This window comes from Ips typographus, linkage group LG10 (assembly GCF_016097725.1).
Source record: "Ips typographus isolate SLU linkage group LG10, UJ_Ityp_2.0, whole genome shotgun sequence".
NCBI lineage: Eukaryota > Metazoa > Arthropoda > Insecta > Coleoptera > Curculionidae > Ips > Ips typographus.
In genome coordinates, this window is record NC_138431.1 from 2,915,902 (window position 1) to 2,933,055 (window position 17,154).

General features: G+C 37.4%; 1 protein-coding gene across 1 annotated transcript in view; it reads right to left on the reverse strand.

The window, feature by feature from the left end:
- Positions 1-17,154, reverse strand: part of LOC145734368 (uncharacterized) — a 173,172-nt gene that overhangs the window by 128,138 nt on the left and 27,880 nt on the right. The gene's annotated exons all lie outside the window — the stretch shown is intronic.

Consider the following 17,154-nt stretch of genomic DNA (forward strand, 5'->3'; position numbering starts at 1 on the left):
ATGATTGCGTTCTTCAGTTTGTCCCACTTTACTTCTCTAACCCAACTTGAATTATAAATAATAAAACAGTTTTTGGCTTTAAAATTAGTTGTTTTCGCATTCAGCTGAATAAGGAACAAAATATTTACCTCATTTTTAATTAAATGTTCGAATTCTTAAAAACTATTTCCTAATATTTAGTCAGTATTAACACAGTCTTCTATGGGGTAGCTGGATGTTTCTAGAATATTCTGCATCACATTTGACACCGGTCAAACTTAGAATACCAGTTAGAAATGTTTCCAAGCGTTGAAAAACAAATGCTTGGTTAGAAAATAGCAGATTCTAGGTTAGATTGATTGTTCTGCTTGTATAATCCATTCTGGAATCTTCTATGGGGTAACTGGATGATACTAGAATATTCTTCACGACATTAGAAAGCTGTCAAACTTAGAATACCAGCTAGAAACGCTTCAAAGCGTTGAAAAACAAATGCTTGGTTAGAAAATAGCAGATTCTAGGTTAGATTGATTGTTCTGCTTGTATAATCCATTCTAGAATCTTCTATGGGCTTACTGGATGTTTCTAGAATATTCCCCAGCACATTTGAAACTGTCAAACTTAGAATACCAGCTAGAAACGCTTAAAAGCCTTGAAAAACAAATTACTAGTGAAAAAATGGAAGATTTTAGTTTAAATTGATTCTTCTGCCTGTCTAATCTATTCTAGTATCTTCTATGGGGTAACTGGATGATTCTAGAATATTCCGCGTCACATTTGACACCTGTCAAACTTAGAATAATAGCTAGAAATGCTTCAAAGCGTTGAAAAACAAATGCTTCGTTAGAAAATAGCAGATTCTAGGTTAGATTGATTGTTCTGCCTCCCTAATCTATTCTAGTATCTTCTATGGTGTAACTGGATGATTCTAGAATATTCTGCATCACATTAGACAGCTGTCAAACCTAGAATACTAGCTAGAAATGCTTCAAAGCGTTGAAAACAAATGCTTGTTTAGAAAATAGCAGATTCTAGGTTAGATTAATTGTTCTGCTTGTCTAATCCATTCTAGAATCTTCTATGGGCTTACTGGATGTTTCTAGAATATTCCCCAACACATTTGACAACTGTCAAACTTAGAATAATAGCTAGAAATGCTTCAAAGCGTTGAAAAACAAATGCTTCGTTAGAAAATAGCAGATTCTAGGTTAGATTGATTGTTCTGCCTCCCTAATCTATTCTAGTATCTTCTATGGTGTAACTGGATGATTCTAGAATATTCTGCATCACATTAGACAGCTGTCAAACCTAGAATACTAGCTAGAAATGCTTCCAAGCGTTGAAAAACAAATGCTTGGTTAAAAAATAGCAGATTTAGGTTAGATTGATTGTTCTGCTTGTATAAACTATTCTAGAATCTTCTATGGGGTAACTGAATGTTTCTAGAATATTCCGAATCACATTTGACAGCTTTCCAACTTAGAATACCAGCTATAAACGCTTAAAAGCGTTGAAAAACAAATAGTTAGTGAAGAAATGAAGTATTCTAGGTTAAATTGATTCTTCTGTCTGCCTAATCTATTGTAGTATCTTCTATGGGGTAACTGGATGTTTTAGAATATTCCGTAACACATTTGACAACTGTCAAACTTAGAATACCAACTAGAACGCTTCAAAGCGCTGAAAAACAAATGCTTTGTTAAAAAATAGCAGATTCTAGGTTAGATTGATTGTTCTGCTTGTATAATCCATTCTGGAATCTTCTTTGGGCTTACTGGATGTTTCTAGAATATTCCCCAACACATTTGAAACTGTCAAAGTTAGAATACCAGCTGGAAACGCTTAAAAGCGTTGAAAAACAAATTACTAGTGAAAAAATTGAAGATTATAGGTTAAATTGATGATTCTGCCTGCCTAATCTATTCTAGTATCTTCTATGGGGTAACTGGATGATTCTAGAATATTCCGCGTCACATTTGACAACTGTCAAACTTAGAATACTAAGCAGAAACGCTTCAAAGCGTTGAAAAACAAATTGCTAGTGAAAAAATGGAAGATTCTAGGTAAAATTGATTCTTCTGTCTGTCTAATCTATTCTAGTATCTTCTATGGGGTAACTGAATGATTCTGGAAGATTCCGCATCACATTTGACAACTATCAAACCTAGAATACTAGCTAGAAATGCTTAAAAGCGTTGAAAAACAAATGCTTGGTTAGAAAATGGCAGGTTCTAAGTTAGATTGATTGTTCTGCTTGTATAATCGATTCTCGAATCTTCTATGGGGTAACTGGATGATTCTAGAATATTCTTCATGACATTAGAAAGCTGTCAAACTTAGAATACCAGCTAGAAATGCTTCCAAGCGTTGAAAAACAAATTGTTAGTGAAAAAATCGAAGATTCTAGGTTAAATTGATTCTTCTGCCTGTCTAATCCATTCTAGTATCTTCTATGGGGTAACTGGATGATTCTAGAATATTCTGCATCACATTTGACACCTGTCAAACTTAGAATACCAGCTAGAAATGCTTCCAAGCGTTGAAAAACAAATGCTTGGTTAGAAAATAGCAGATTCTAGGTTAGATTGATTGTTCTGCTTGTATAAACCATTCTAGAATCTTCTATGGGGTAACTGGATGATTCTAGAATATTCTTCATGACATTAGAAAGCTGTCAAACTTAGAATACCAGCTAGAAACGCTTAAAAGCGTGAAAAACAAATTGCTAGTGAAAAAATGGAAGATTCTAGGTTAAATTGATTCTTCTGCCTGTCTAATCTATTCTAGTATCTTCTACGGGGTAACTGGATGATTCTAGAATATTTTGAATCACATTAGACAGCTGTCAAACCTAGAATATTAGCTGGAAATGCTTAAAAGCGTTGAAAAACAAATGCTTGGTTAGAAAATAGCAGATTCTAGGTTAGATTGATTGTTCTGCTTGTATAATCCATTCTGGAATCTTCTATGGGGTAACTGGATGATTCTAGAATATTCTGCATCACATTAGACAGCTGTCAAACGTAGAATACCAGCTAGAAATGCTTCAAAGCGTTGAAAAACAAATGCTTGGTTAAAAAATAGCAGATTCTAGGTTAGATTGATTGTTCTGGTTGTATAATCAATTCTAGAATCTTCTATGGTTTTACTGGATGTTTCTAGAATATTCCCCAACACATTTGAAACTGTCAAACTTAGAATACCAGCTAGAAACGCTTAAAAGCGTTGAAAAACAAATTACTAGTGAAAAAATTGAAGATTATAGGTTAAATTGATGATTCTGCCTGCCTAATCTATTCTAGTATCTTCTATGGGGTAACTGGATGATTCTAGAATATTCCGCGTCACATTTGACAACTGTCAAACTTAGAATACTAAGCAGAAACGCTTCAAAGCGTTGAAAAACAAATTGCTAGTGAAAAAATGGAAGATTCTAGGTAAAATTGATTCTTCTGTCTGTCTAATCTATTCTAGTATCTTCTATGGGGTAACTGAATGATTCTGGAAGATTCCGCATCACATTTGACAACTATCAAACCTAGAATACTAGCTGGAAATGCTTAAAAGCGTTGAAAAACAAATGCTTGGTTAGAAAATGGCAGGTTCTAAGTTAGATTGATTGTTCTGCTTGTATAATCGATTCTCGAATCTTCTATGGGGTAACTGGATGATTCTAGAATATTCTTCATGACATTAGAAAGCTGTCAAACTTAGAATACCAGCTAGAAATGCTTCCAAGCGTTGAAAAACAAATGCTTGGTTAGAAAATAGCAGATTCTAGGTTAGATTGATTGTTCTGCTTGTATAATCCATTCTGGAATCTTCTATGGGGTAACTGGATGATTCTAGAATATTCTTCACGACATTAGAAAGCTGTCAAGCTTAGAATGCCAACTAGAAACGCTTAAAAGCGTTGAAAAACAAATTATTAGTGAGAAAATTGAAGATTATAGGTTAAATTGATGATTCTGCCTGCCTAATCTATTCTAGTATCTTCTATGGGGTAACTGGATGATTCTAGAATATTCCGCGTCACATTTGACAACTGTCACACTTAGAATACTAGCTAGAAATGCTTCAAAGCGTTGAAAAACAAATTGCAAGTGAACAAATCGAAGATTCTAGGTTAAATTGATTATTCTGCTTGTCTAATCTATTCTAGTATCTTCTATGGGGTAACTGGATGATTCTAGAATATTCCGCGTCACATTTGACACCTGTCAAACTTAGAATAATAGCTAGAAATGCTTCAAAGCGTTGAAAAACAAATGCTTCGTTAGAAAATAGCAGATTCTAGGTTAGATTGATTGTTCTGCCTCCCTAATCTATTCTAGTATCTTCTATGGTGTAACTGGATGATTCTAGAATATTCTGCATCACATTAGACAGCTGTCAAACCTAGAATACTAGCTAGAAATGCTTCAAAGCGTTGAAAAACAAATGCTTGTTTAGAAAATAGCAGATTCTAGGTTAGATTGATTGTTCTGCTTGTCTAATCCATTCGAGAATCTTCTATGGGCTTACTGGATGTTTCTAGAATATTCCCCAACACATTTGACAACTGTCAAACTTAGAATACCAGCTAGAAATGCTACCAAGCGTTGAAAAACAAATGCTTGGTTAAAAAATAGCAGATTCTAGGTTAGATTGATTGTTCTGCTTGTATAAACTATTCTAGAATCTTCTATGGGGTAACTGAATGTTTCTAGAATATTCCGAATCACATTTGACAGCTGTCAAACTTAGAATACCAGCTATAAACGCTTAAAAGCGTTGAAAAACAAATAGTTAGTGAAGAAATGAAGTATTCTAGGTTAAATTGATTCTTCTGTCTGCCTAATCTATTCTAGTATCTTCTATGGGGTAACTGGATGTTTTAGAATATTCCGTAACACATTTGACAACTGTCAAACTTAGAATACCAGCTAGAAATGCTTCCAAGCGTTGAAAAACAAATGCTTGGTTAGGAAATAGCAGATTCTAGGTTAGATTGATTGTTCTGCTTGTATAATCCATTCTGGAATCTTCTATGGGGTAACTGGATGATTCTAGAATATTCTTCACGACATTAGAAAGCTGTCAAGCTTAGAATACCAACTAGAAACGCTTAAAAGCGTTGAAAAACAAATTGCTAGTGAAAAAATGGAAGATTCTAGGTAAAATTGATTCTTCTGTCTGTCTAATCTATTCTAGTATATTCTATGGGGTAACTGAATGAATCTAGAATATTCTGCATCACATTAGACAGCTGTCAAACCTAGAATACTAGCTAGAAATGCTTAAAAGCGTTGAAAAACAAATGCTTGGTTAGAAAATAGCAGATTCTAGGTTATATTGATTGTTCTGCTTGTATAATCCATTCTAGAATCTTCTTTGGGCTTACTGGATGTTTCTAGAATATTCCCCAACACATTTGAAACTGTCAAAGTTAGAATACCAGCTGGAAACGCTTAAAAGCGTTGAAAAACAAATTATTAGTGAAAAAATGGAAGATTATAGGTTAAATTGATGATTCTGCCTGCCTAATCTATTCTAGTATCTTCTATGGTGTAACTGGATGATTCTAGAATATTCTGCATCACATTTGATGCCTGTCAAAGTTAGAATACTAGCTAGAAATGCTTCAAAGCGTTGAAAAACAAATGCTTGGTTAGAAAATAGCAGATTCTAGGTTAGATTGATTGTTCTGCTTGTATAAATCATTCTAGAATCTTCTATGGGGTAACTGGATGATTCTAGAATATTATTCATGACATTTGACAGCTGCCAAACTTAGAGTACCAGCTAGAAACGCTTAAAAGCGTTGAAAAACAAATTACTAGTGAAAAAATGGAAGATTCTAGGTTAAATTGATTCTTCTGCCTGCCTAATCTATTCTAGTATCTTCTATGGTGTAACTGGATGTTTCTAGAATATTCTGCATCACATTAGACAGCTGTCAAGCTTAGAATACCAGCTAGAAACGCTTCAAACCGTTCAAAAACAAATGCTTGTGAAAAAATAGCAGATTCTAGGTTAGATTGATTGTTCTGCTTGTATGACTCCTTCTAGAATCTTCTAGGGTTAGCTGAAGCTTCTAGAATATCCTGGAAACGCTTAAAAGCGTTGAAAATCAATTGCTAGTAAAAAATGGAAGATTCTAGATTAAATTGATTCTTCTGCCTGCCTAATCGATGCTAGTATCTTCTATGGGGTAACTGGATGATTCTAGAATATTCTGCATCACATTTGATACCTGTCAAAGTTAGAATACTAACTGGAAATGTTCAAAAGAGTTAAAAAACCAATTCTTAGTGAGAAAATGGCAGATTCTAGGTTAGATTGATTGTTCTGCTTGTATGATCCCTTCTAGAATATTCTAGGGTTAGCTTGAAGCTTGTAGAATATCCTGGGTCATATTTGACAGCTGTCAAACCTAGAATACTAGCTGAAAATGTTTAAAAGTGTTGAAAACCCAATGCTTAGTGGGAAAATGGCAGATTCTAGGTTAGATTGAATGATCTGCTTGTATGACTACTTCTAGAATATTCTAGGGTTTGCTTTAAGCTTCTAGAATATCCTCGGTCACATTTTACATCAGTCAAACCTGGAATGCTAGCTAGAAATGTGGAAAAGTGTCGAAAACCCAATGCTTAGTGAGAAAATGGCAGATTCCAGGTTAGATTGATTGTTCTGCTTGTATGATCCCTTCTAGAATATTCTAGGGTTTGCTTGAAGCTTCTAGAATATCCTGGGTAACATTTTACAGCATCCAAAAACTTTTTCTATCTAAAATAATTAAAATTACGGTTTAAAAACAGATTACAAGGACAAGAAACTCGTTTGTTCACCCCAATTGTAAACTTTCCCCTCAAAGGAGAAAACTGTATGATTTATCAAGTTTTTTCGCCCCTAAAACAAATTTACAAGACTGTTACGTAACACGTTGATGCTTTTTTTTCTTGTCAGCAACACGAACAAACCTGTCATACCCGAATCAATCCAAATTTTCCTTTTTCGTTCGACCTTACGAGAACGAAACAGGATGTTCCTTTCATGTTGGAGTGACGTCACCAAATTGAATCTCTATATCTGGCCGATTTGAAATTCAAATATCCTGCAAACTTATCGGAATATAGTAGGAATGTTTAGTCAAAAAAAAATTGAAAATTTTACCATAGTAATTTTGTATAGAGGAAAAGTCTTATTGTATTCAACTATCCTCAAAATTTCAGTGTACCAACTCGTCTAAACCTAAATAACTCATTTATTTGCAACACTTTTTATTTAATTTTACATATCAGTGGATAGCTATTGAAACGGGCTTTCCACTGAAGTATAAAAGTTGCTTGGTTAGTAGCACTGTTTGGCCGCTAGAGGACGTCAAACCTGCTCTATCAACTTTCCTCAAAATTTCAGTGCACCAACTCGTTCAAACCTAAATAGCTCATTTATTTGCAACACTTTTTATACAATTTTATATATCAGTGGATAGCCAACAAAACGGGCTTTCCATTGACGTATAAAAGTTGCTTGGTTAGTAGCACTGTTTGGCCGCTAGAGGACGTGAAATTTGCTCTATCAACTTTCCTCAAAATTTCAGTGCACCAACTCGTCTAACCTAAATAACTCATTTATTTGCAACACTTTTTAAATAATTTTTATATGTCAATGGATAGCTAATGAAACGAGCTTTCCATTTGAAGTATAAAGTTGCTTGGTTAGCAGCACTGTTTGGCCGCTAGAGGACGTCAAATTTGCTCTGTCAACTTTCCTCAAAATTTCAGTGCACCAACTCGTCTAAACCTAAATAACTCATTTATTTGCAACACTTTTTATACATTTTTATATATCAGTGGATAGCCAATAAACGGGCTTTCTATTGACGTATAGAAGTTGCTTGGTTAGTAGCACTGTTTGGCCGCTAGAAGACGTCAAAGTTGCTCTATCAACTTTCCTCAAAATTTCAGTGCACCAACTCGTTCAAACCTAAATAACTCATTTATTTGCAACACTTTTTATACAATTTTATATATCAGTGGATAGATAATGAAACGGGCTTTCCATTGACGTATAAAAGTTGCTTGGTTAGTAGCACTGTTTGGCCGCTAGAGGACGTCAAAGTTGCTCTATCAACTTTCCTCAAAATTTTAGTGCTCCAACTCGTTTCAAACCTAAATAACTCATTTATTTGCAACACTTTTTATTTAATTTTATATATCAGTAGATAGCCAATAAAACGGGCTTTCCATTGACGTATAAAAGTTGCTTGGTTAGTACCACTGTTTGGCCGCTAGAGGACGTCAAAGCTGCTCTATCAACTTTCCTCAAAATTTCAGTGCACCAACTCGTTCAAACCTAAATAACTCATTTGTTTCAACACTTTTTATACAATTTTATATATCAGTAGATAGCTAATGAAACGGGCTTTCCATTGACGTATAAAAGTTGCTTGGTTAGTAGCACTGTTTGGCCGCTAGAGGACGTCAAAGTTGCTCTATCAACTTTCCTCAAAATTTCAGTGCACCAACTCGTCTAAACCTAAATAACTCATTTATTTGCAACACTTTTTAAATAATTTTTATATGTCAATGGATAGCTAATGAAACGAGCTTTCCATTGACGTATAAAAGTTGCTTGGTTAGTAGCACTGTTTGGCCGCTAGAGGACGTCAAAGCTGCTCTATCAACTTTCCTCAAAATTTCAGTGCACCAACTCGTTCAAACCTAAATAACTCATTTATTTGCAACAATTTTTATACAACTTTATATATCAGTGGATAGCCAATAAAACGGGCTTTCCATTGACGTATAAAAGTTGCTTGGTTAGTAGCACTGTTTGGCCGCCTAGAGGACGTCAAAGCTGCTCTATCAACTTTCCTCAAAATTTCAGTCCACCAACTCGTTCAAACCTAAATAACTCATTTATTTGCAACACTTTTTATACAATTTTATATATCAGTGGATAGCTAATGAAACAGGCTTTCCATTGACGTATAAAAGTTGTTTGGTTAGTAGCACTGTTTGGCCGCTAGAGGACGTCAAAGCTGCTCTATCAACTTTCCTCAAAATTTCAGTGCACCAACTCGTTCAAACCTAAATAACTCATTTGTCTGCAACACTTTTTATTTAATTTTATATGTCAATGGATAGCCAATAAAACGGGCTTTCCATTGACGTATAAAAGTTGCTTGGTTAGTAGCACTGTTTGGCCGCTAGAGGACGTCAAATTTGCTCTATCACCTTTCCTCAAAATTTCAGTGCACCAACTCGTTCAAACCTAAATAACTCATTTGTCTGCAACACTTTTTATTTAATTTTATATGTCAATGGATAGCCAATAAAACGGGCTTTCCATTGACGTATAAAAATTGCTTGGTTAGTAGCACTGTTTGGCCGCTAGAGGACGTCAAATTTGCTCTATCAACTTTCCTCAAAATTTCAGTGCACCAACTCGTTGAAACCTAAATAACTCATTTATTTGCAACACTTTTTATTTAATTTTATATGTCAATGGATAGCCAATAAAACGGGCTTTCCATTGACGTATAAAAATTGCTTGGTTAGTAGCACTGTTTGGCCGCTAGAGGACGTCAAATTTGCTCTATCAACTTTCCTCAAAATTTCAGTGCACCAACTCGTTGAAACCTAAATAACTCATTTATTTGCAACACTTTTTATACATTTTTATATATCAGTGGATAGCTAATAAAACGGGCTTTCCATTGACGTATAAAAGTTGCTTGGTTAGTAACACAGTTTGGCCGCTAGAGGACGTCAAAGTTGCTCTATCAACTTTCCTCAAAATTTCAGTGCACCAACTCGTTCAAACCTAAATAACTCATTTGTTTTCAACACTTTTTATACAATTTTATATATCAGTAGATAGCTAATGAAACGGGCTTTCCATTGACGTATAAAAGTTGCTTGGTTAGTAGCACTGTTTGGCCGCTAGAGGACGTCAAAGCTGCTCTATCAACTTTCCTCAAAATTTCAGTGCACCAACTCGTTCAAACCTAAATAACTCATTTGTTTGCAACACTTTTTATACAATTTTATATATCAGTGGATAGCTAATGAAACGGGCTTTCCATTGACGTAAAAAGTTGCTTGGTTAGTAGCTTCGTTTGGCCGCTAGAGGACGTCAAATTTGCTCACTTATATAATTTATATTTTTTTTATGAGTTTTTAGATGGAAATAAGTTAGCGTATGAGTGCAGAAAGTTACACTTTTCCCCACTAGTGCACTTTACGTACGACAACTCAGTTCAGGCAAATAAATAATAAAACAAAAAACACTCGGTCCATCCAGATGCACCTTTTTCATCCCGATTCCAGAAAACGGGAAAGACCCTCGACCCGATTGGCGCGTTGCCAAATCGGCGCACTTACGTACGCCCTCTGACGTCACGGCTTGCGATGCGCGTCACACCCCTCGATGCGACGTTGCCACGATTTAATTACCATCCGTTGGGGCTTAATTAGTTTTAGTGTGGAAACTTTAACGCTACAACGACGTTACCTCTGGAAATTGTTGCATTCCAGGAAATTTACATATTTAATTGCCCCTTTGAAAATACGGTGGAGTTTTTCCAGTTGCTCATCTGGCAACGTTGTAGGAAATTGTGGCCGTCGCTCATTCCAATTTACATCGTCAAATCGTATACGTCTTAAACACCTCCATCCTACTAATTCCAGTTTGGTTTTCCGGCATTTAACAGCATTTAGTGATATTTTAAAGGAAAATTCATAGGAAACTGGAATATTCCAGATAATCAAACAATTTTCATTTCCATATTTAAGTAGGCAGATTAATGAATAATATTACACACAAGGAGGGAATAGTAAAGTACCTTATTACGCCACAATGTCACAAATTTGTGTGCAAGTATAGAAATGTCGAAGTGCGGTGTGACGTCACGAGGCACGTTTCTGTTTTGTACGCGTTTAGCGCATGTGGTTTTGTCTGCTTTAGTGTGATGATTATGTCACATGACAGCTGTCATAAGTGTCAAAACTCACTCACTAGTCACCTGAAAGTGTAAAAAGCGAAATAGATAAGTTTCCTTGAAGTATTGCACTGTAAGATGCATTTAGAGCTCCATGGAGCCAAATTAGGTACGTTGGGATATTAGGAAACATACTAGTACTTTGCTTGCGTCACATGACAGCTGTCATAACTGTCAAACCTCACTCATTGTTGAATTTAAAGTGTAAAATACAAAATAGATGAGTTTCTTTGAAGAATTGCACTGTAACATGCATTTAGAGCTCCATAGAGCCAAATTAGGGACGTTGGGATATTAAGGAACACACTAATACTTTGCTTGCGTCACATGACAGCTGTCATAACTGTCAAAAGTCACTCATTGGTGACTTTAAAGTGTAAAATGCCAAATAGATGTGTTTCTTTGAAGAATTGCACTGTAAGATGCATTTAGAGCTCCATGGAGCCCAAATTAGGTACGTTGGGATATTAAGGAACGCACTAATACTTTGCTTGCGTCACATGACAGCTGTCATAACTGTCAAAACTCACTCATTGGTGACTTTAAAGTGTAAAAAAGCCAAATAGATGTGTTTCTTTGAAAATTTGCACTGTAAGATGCATTTAGAGCTCCATGGAGCCAAATTAGGTACGTTGGGATATTAAGGAACACACTAATACTTTGCTTGCGTCACATGACAGCTGTCATAACTCCACTCATTGGTGACTTTAAAGTGTAAAATGCCAAATAGATGTGTTTCTTTGAAGAATTGCACTGTAAGATGCATTTAGAGGCTCCATGGAACCAAATGAGGTACGTTGGGATATTAAGGAACACACTAATACTTTGCTTGCGTCACATGACAGCTGTCATAATTGTCAAAACTCACTCATTGGTGACTTTTAAAGTGTAAAATGCCAATAGATGAGTTTCTTTGAGAATTGCACTGTAAGATGCATTTAGAGCTCCATGGAGCCAAATTAGGTACGTTGGGATATTAAGGAACGCACTAATACTTTGCTTGCGTCACATGACAGCTGTCATAACTGTCAAAACTCACTCATTGGTGACTTTAAAGTGTAGAATGCCAAATAGATGAGTTTCTTTGAAGAATTGCACTGTAAGATGCATTTTAGAGCTCCATGGAGCCAAATTAGGTACGTTGGGATATTAAGGAACGCACTAATACTTTGCTTGCGTCACATGACAGCTGTCATAACTGTCAAAACTCACTCATTAGTGACTTTAAAGTGTAGAATGCCAAATAGATGAGTTTCTTTGAAGAATTGCACTGTAAGATGCATTTAGAGCTCCATGGAGCCAAATTAGGTACGTTGGGATATTAAGGAACACACTAATACTTTGCCTGCGTCACATGACAGCTGTCATAACTGTCAAAACTCACTCATTGGTGACTTTAAAGTGTAAAATGCGAAATAGATGTGTTTCTTTGAAAAATTGCACTGTAAGATGCATTTAGAGCTCCATGGAGCCAAATTAGGTACGTTGGGATATTAGGAAAACACTAGTACTTTGCTTGCGTCACATGACAGCTGTCAGATCTGTCAAAACTCACTAACCAGTGACCTGAAAGTGTAAAATGCGAAATAGATGAGTTCTTTTTGAAGAATTGCACTGTAAGATGCATTTAGAGCTCCATGGAGCCAAAGTAGGTACGTTGGGATATTAGGAAACACTCTAATACTTTGCTTGCGTCACATGACAGCTGTCATATCTGTCAAAACTCACTCATTGGTGACTTTAAAGTGTAAAAAGCCAAATAGATGTGTTTCTTTGAAAATTTGCACTGTAAGATGCATTTAGAGCTCCATGGAGCCAATTAGGTACGTTGGAATATTAAGGAACGCACTAATACTTTGCTTGCGTCACATGACAGCTGCCATAACTGTCAGAACTCACTCATTGGTGACTTTAAAGTGTAAAATGCTAAATAGATGTGTTTCTTTGAAGAATTGCACTGTAAGATGCGTTTAGAGCTCCATAGAGCCAAATTAGGTACGTTGGGATATTAAGGAACACACTAATACTTTGCTTGCGTCACATGACAGCTGTCATAATTGTCAAAACTCACTCATTGGTGACTTTAAAGTGTAAAATGCCAAATAGATGTGTTTCTTTGAAGAATTGCGCTGTAAGATGCATTTAGAGCTCCATGGAGCCAAATTAGGTACGTTGGGATATTAAGGAACGCACTAATACTTTCCTTGTGTCACATGACAGCTGTCATGACTGTCAAAACTCACTCATTAGTGACTTTAAAGTGTAAAATGCCAAATAGATGTGTTTCTTTGAAGAATTGCACTGTAAGATGCATTTAGAGCTCCATGGAACCAAATTAGGTACGTTGGGATATTAAGGAACACACTAATACTTTGCTTGCGTCACATGACAGCTGTCAGATCTGTCAAAACTCACTCATTGGTGACTTTAAAGTGTAAAATGCTAAATAGATGTGTTTCTTTGAAAAATTGCACTGTAAGATACATTTAGAGCTCCATAGAGCCAAATTAGGTACGTTGGGATATTAAGGAAGACACTAATACTTTGCCTGCGTCACATGACAGCTGTCATAACTGTCAAAACTCACTCATTAGTGACTTTAAAGTGTAAAATGCCAAATAAATGAGTTTCTTTGAAGAATTGCACTGTAAGATGCATTTAGAGCTCCATGGAGCCAAATTAGGTACGTTGGGATATTAAGGAACACACTAATGCTTTGCTTGCGTCACATGACAGCTGTCATGACTGTCAAAACTCACTCATTAGTGACTTTAAAGTGTAAAATGCCATATAGATGTGTTTCTTTGAAGAATTGCACTGTAAGATGCATTTAGAGCTCCATGGAACCAAATTAGGTACGTTGGGATATTACGAAACAACTAGTACTTTGCTTGCGTCACATGACAGCTGTCATAACTGTCAAAACTCCCTCATTAGTGACTTGAAAGTGTAAAATGCCAAATAGATGTGTTTCTTTGAAGAATTTCACTGTAAGATGCATTTAGAGCTCCATGGAGCCAAATTAGGTACGTTTTGGGATATTAGGAAACCAGTAATACTTTGATTGCGTCACATGACAGCTGTCATAACTGTCAAAACTCACTCTTAGTGACTTTAAAGTGTAGAATGCCAAATAGATGAGTTTCTTTGAAGAATTGCACTGTAAGATGCATTTAGAGCTCCATGGAGCCAAATTAGGTACGTTTTGGGATATTAGGAAACCAGTAATACTTTGATTGCGTCACATGACAGCTGTCATAACTGTCAAAACTCACTCATTAGTGACTTTAAAGTGTAGAATGCCAAATAGATGAGTTTCTTTGAAGAATTGCACTGTAAGATGCATTTAGAGTTAGTATCTTTGAGGAATTGATCTGTAACTTTAATTTTTGACAGTCATCACAGGTCTGACTCGACGTCACGCTGTATCAAGTGTCATTAACTGTCAAAACTGACAAATTTCACTTCACAACTGCTAAATTTGACTCTACAGAGTTACGAATAACAAATTGCGGCGCGATTCATTAAAACGACGCGACTGTCGTACATTTTACTGTTTAATGACTTTTGACAGCTGTCAGGTGACTTGTAAGCCTGTCACTAAACGTCATAGTCAAGCTTCTTGAGCTTTTTCGACTTTTTTGGCAAAACTGAATCAAGTGTCCAGCTTTTTCACATTGAAAAGGTGTTTTAGAGTCGAAAACAAGGTTTCGCAATCCTGCACTGTAAAACTGGAATCTATAGGGATTTCCCATGTTTTAGTCAAATATTTTCTTTGGGTTAAAGATCCCGTGAAAACGTTGACAATGGTCGTCTTGTCGGTAAACAAAACGTCGGGCTTAAACAGGGTCAGTGTTTACCCATTGTAATAAATTTCACTAAGTCGACGTGTAGATAGATTTAGGGCAGGTGAGAACTGATAGCAGGGATAAGAGCACTAGAGAAAGGGCTTTTCCTTGATTTAAATCAGGCTTATGTTGCATCAGTGTGACCAAAAGTACGACATTTTCGGAGGAATACTCATTGAAATTCATTCATATAGGAGAGATTCAAAAAACTGGCACAGTAAGAGCCACAAGTATCCACTAGACTCTTGCAACATCTCAGACTGGTTGTCTGGTCAAACTTGTGAGATATTTACAAAATGTACTCAACAAGACTAGAAAAGAAAGTAAAGCTGCCGGACGACCAACCAATCCGGCACGCGACCTCAGAGAGCTACAGGAAATCCTGGGGCACCTCAACATCAGAAAGGCACCAGGATGGACGAGATAGGAGGCACTTTCCTGCTGATTCGAAGAGAGCCGTTGTTATCCGTTAGGACCCGCTGTTCCCCAGAATTATGGACCTATCAGCATCCTGCCATCCTTGGGGAAAGTGGCAGAAGTTTCATCCTCAGGAGGCTACAGGAGCAAGAAGAGGACCTGCACGTCATCCCCGACAAGCAATTCGGATTCCGGAGGACACTAGCAACGGAACTCCAAGTCCTGAGGATGACCGAGTACATCACGGAAGGGTTCAACAGGAAAGAAGCGAAGGAGCCGCACTGCTAGACGTCTCCAAGCCCTTTTGTGGTTTGGCCAGAAGACTTGTAATCAAGATGCTGGATGCTGGCTTTTCAGTCGGCCTGCGAACCAGCTTAGCACTCTACGCGGCTGACACTGCTATCATGGCCCGAAGCAGGAGCGGCCGAATCCTGACCCGAAAACCTGCAAGAAGAGGCCACAGCATTGTGAGAGAATGGTGCAACAAATGGAAGATCGACCTAAACAGGCCATAGTCTTCCAAAGAAGACCAAAGATGAGGATGGAAGGCAACGTCAGGTTAAAAGACATGGACATCGAGTGGCGCAACGAGGCGACGTACCTTGGGGTCAAGATGGACCAAAAACTTACGTGGTGGAGCCACATTGAATACGCCAAGACAGAAGCCAGAGCCATGAAAAGCAGGACATCGAAGCTGGCACTTGACGCTCATCAAATCGGTTTCTTCCACCGCACCAGACCTACGCCTCGGCCGCGTGGGGTTACCGCCCAGGCACAGCGGTGGACGTCCCATGGTACGTCAGAAATATGGACATCCAGCGAGACTTGAAGTTCACCACCGCAATGGAAAGGATCAAGCAGAGCGCAACGCACAAGCACAACCAGTTATTGGATAACGAGTAATTATTAAAAAGTTTTTCTTTCTGTTTCAGATAGACGACAATTCAGGACCCAACCAGCCAAGAGCGGACCACAATTCCCCTCAGACTTTCCCCCCGGGTGGCGAGAATTTTATTCTCAAAATCTGGGTAGAAACCTTTCCTCAGTTGTCACGGTGCTAACTGGGCTCTTTCCCTCGCTTGCCTACGCAAAAGGGCGAAAAACCATTTCCCCACTCACCAGACCCTAAACTCCCCAAAACTTAGGATGTAAAAACAGACGGCCGAACGGCTGTCTGGACATCCTATAGTACCTGCCAGGACCACCAGAGATGGACGAGCTGACGAAGAAAGAAGAAATGGAGGCAAGAAGAGCGCCGAAAGAGTCCCTCCGTTAGCGGGAGCATCCTTTTCCCCAGGACAGAGGATGCCGATGCAACTTTGGAACTTCTCGAAAGCGAAAATTCCTGGACTTGTAGCGACTTCCTCTTCCAAACCTATCCTTTGGAGGGTAAGAAGCAGTAGCCTTGCTGACCCATCTATCTGAGGCCAATGAATATCAGACTCTGCTGTGACTCGTTGGACTCTTCAAAGCATATACTTTGACAGTTTTGACGTATTTGACAGTTGTTTTGCAATAGCGCGACACGTTTAATAAACTGTGACGTCGCAACTTTCAAAATAACGTTTCTTAATTAAAATCCTGATCTATTCATAGCCTGTGCAAGTAAACTGACTCTGCTTTGACTTTTAGTGGTTTTTGTGACAAACCTGACAGTTTTGACGCTACTGACAGATGTCAACTGTCACGAGAAGACTTTTGAGAAACTGTTACGTCAGAACAGCCAAAAACCTTGAACCGTGAAGCTATAAAACATATTCTGTAAGTTATAGCATTTAACTGTCTCTACTGTGACTCCTTGAGCTTTCTGGAGCAAAATTTGACAGTTTTGACAGATGTCAAGTCTCACGAGAAGATTTTTGAGGGAAACTGTTACGTCACAACTGCCAAAACAACGACCACGAAGCTATAAAGCATGTTTGG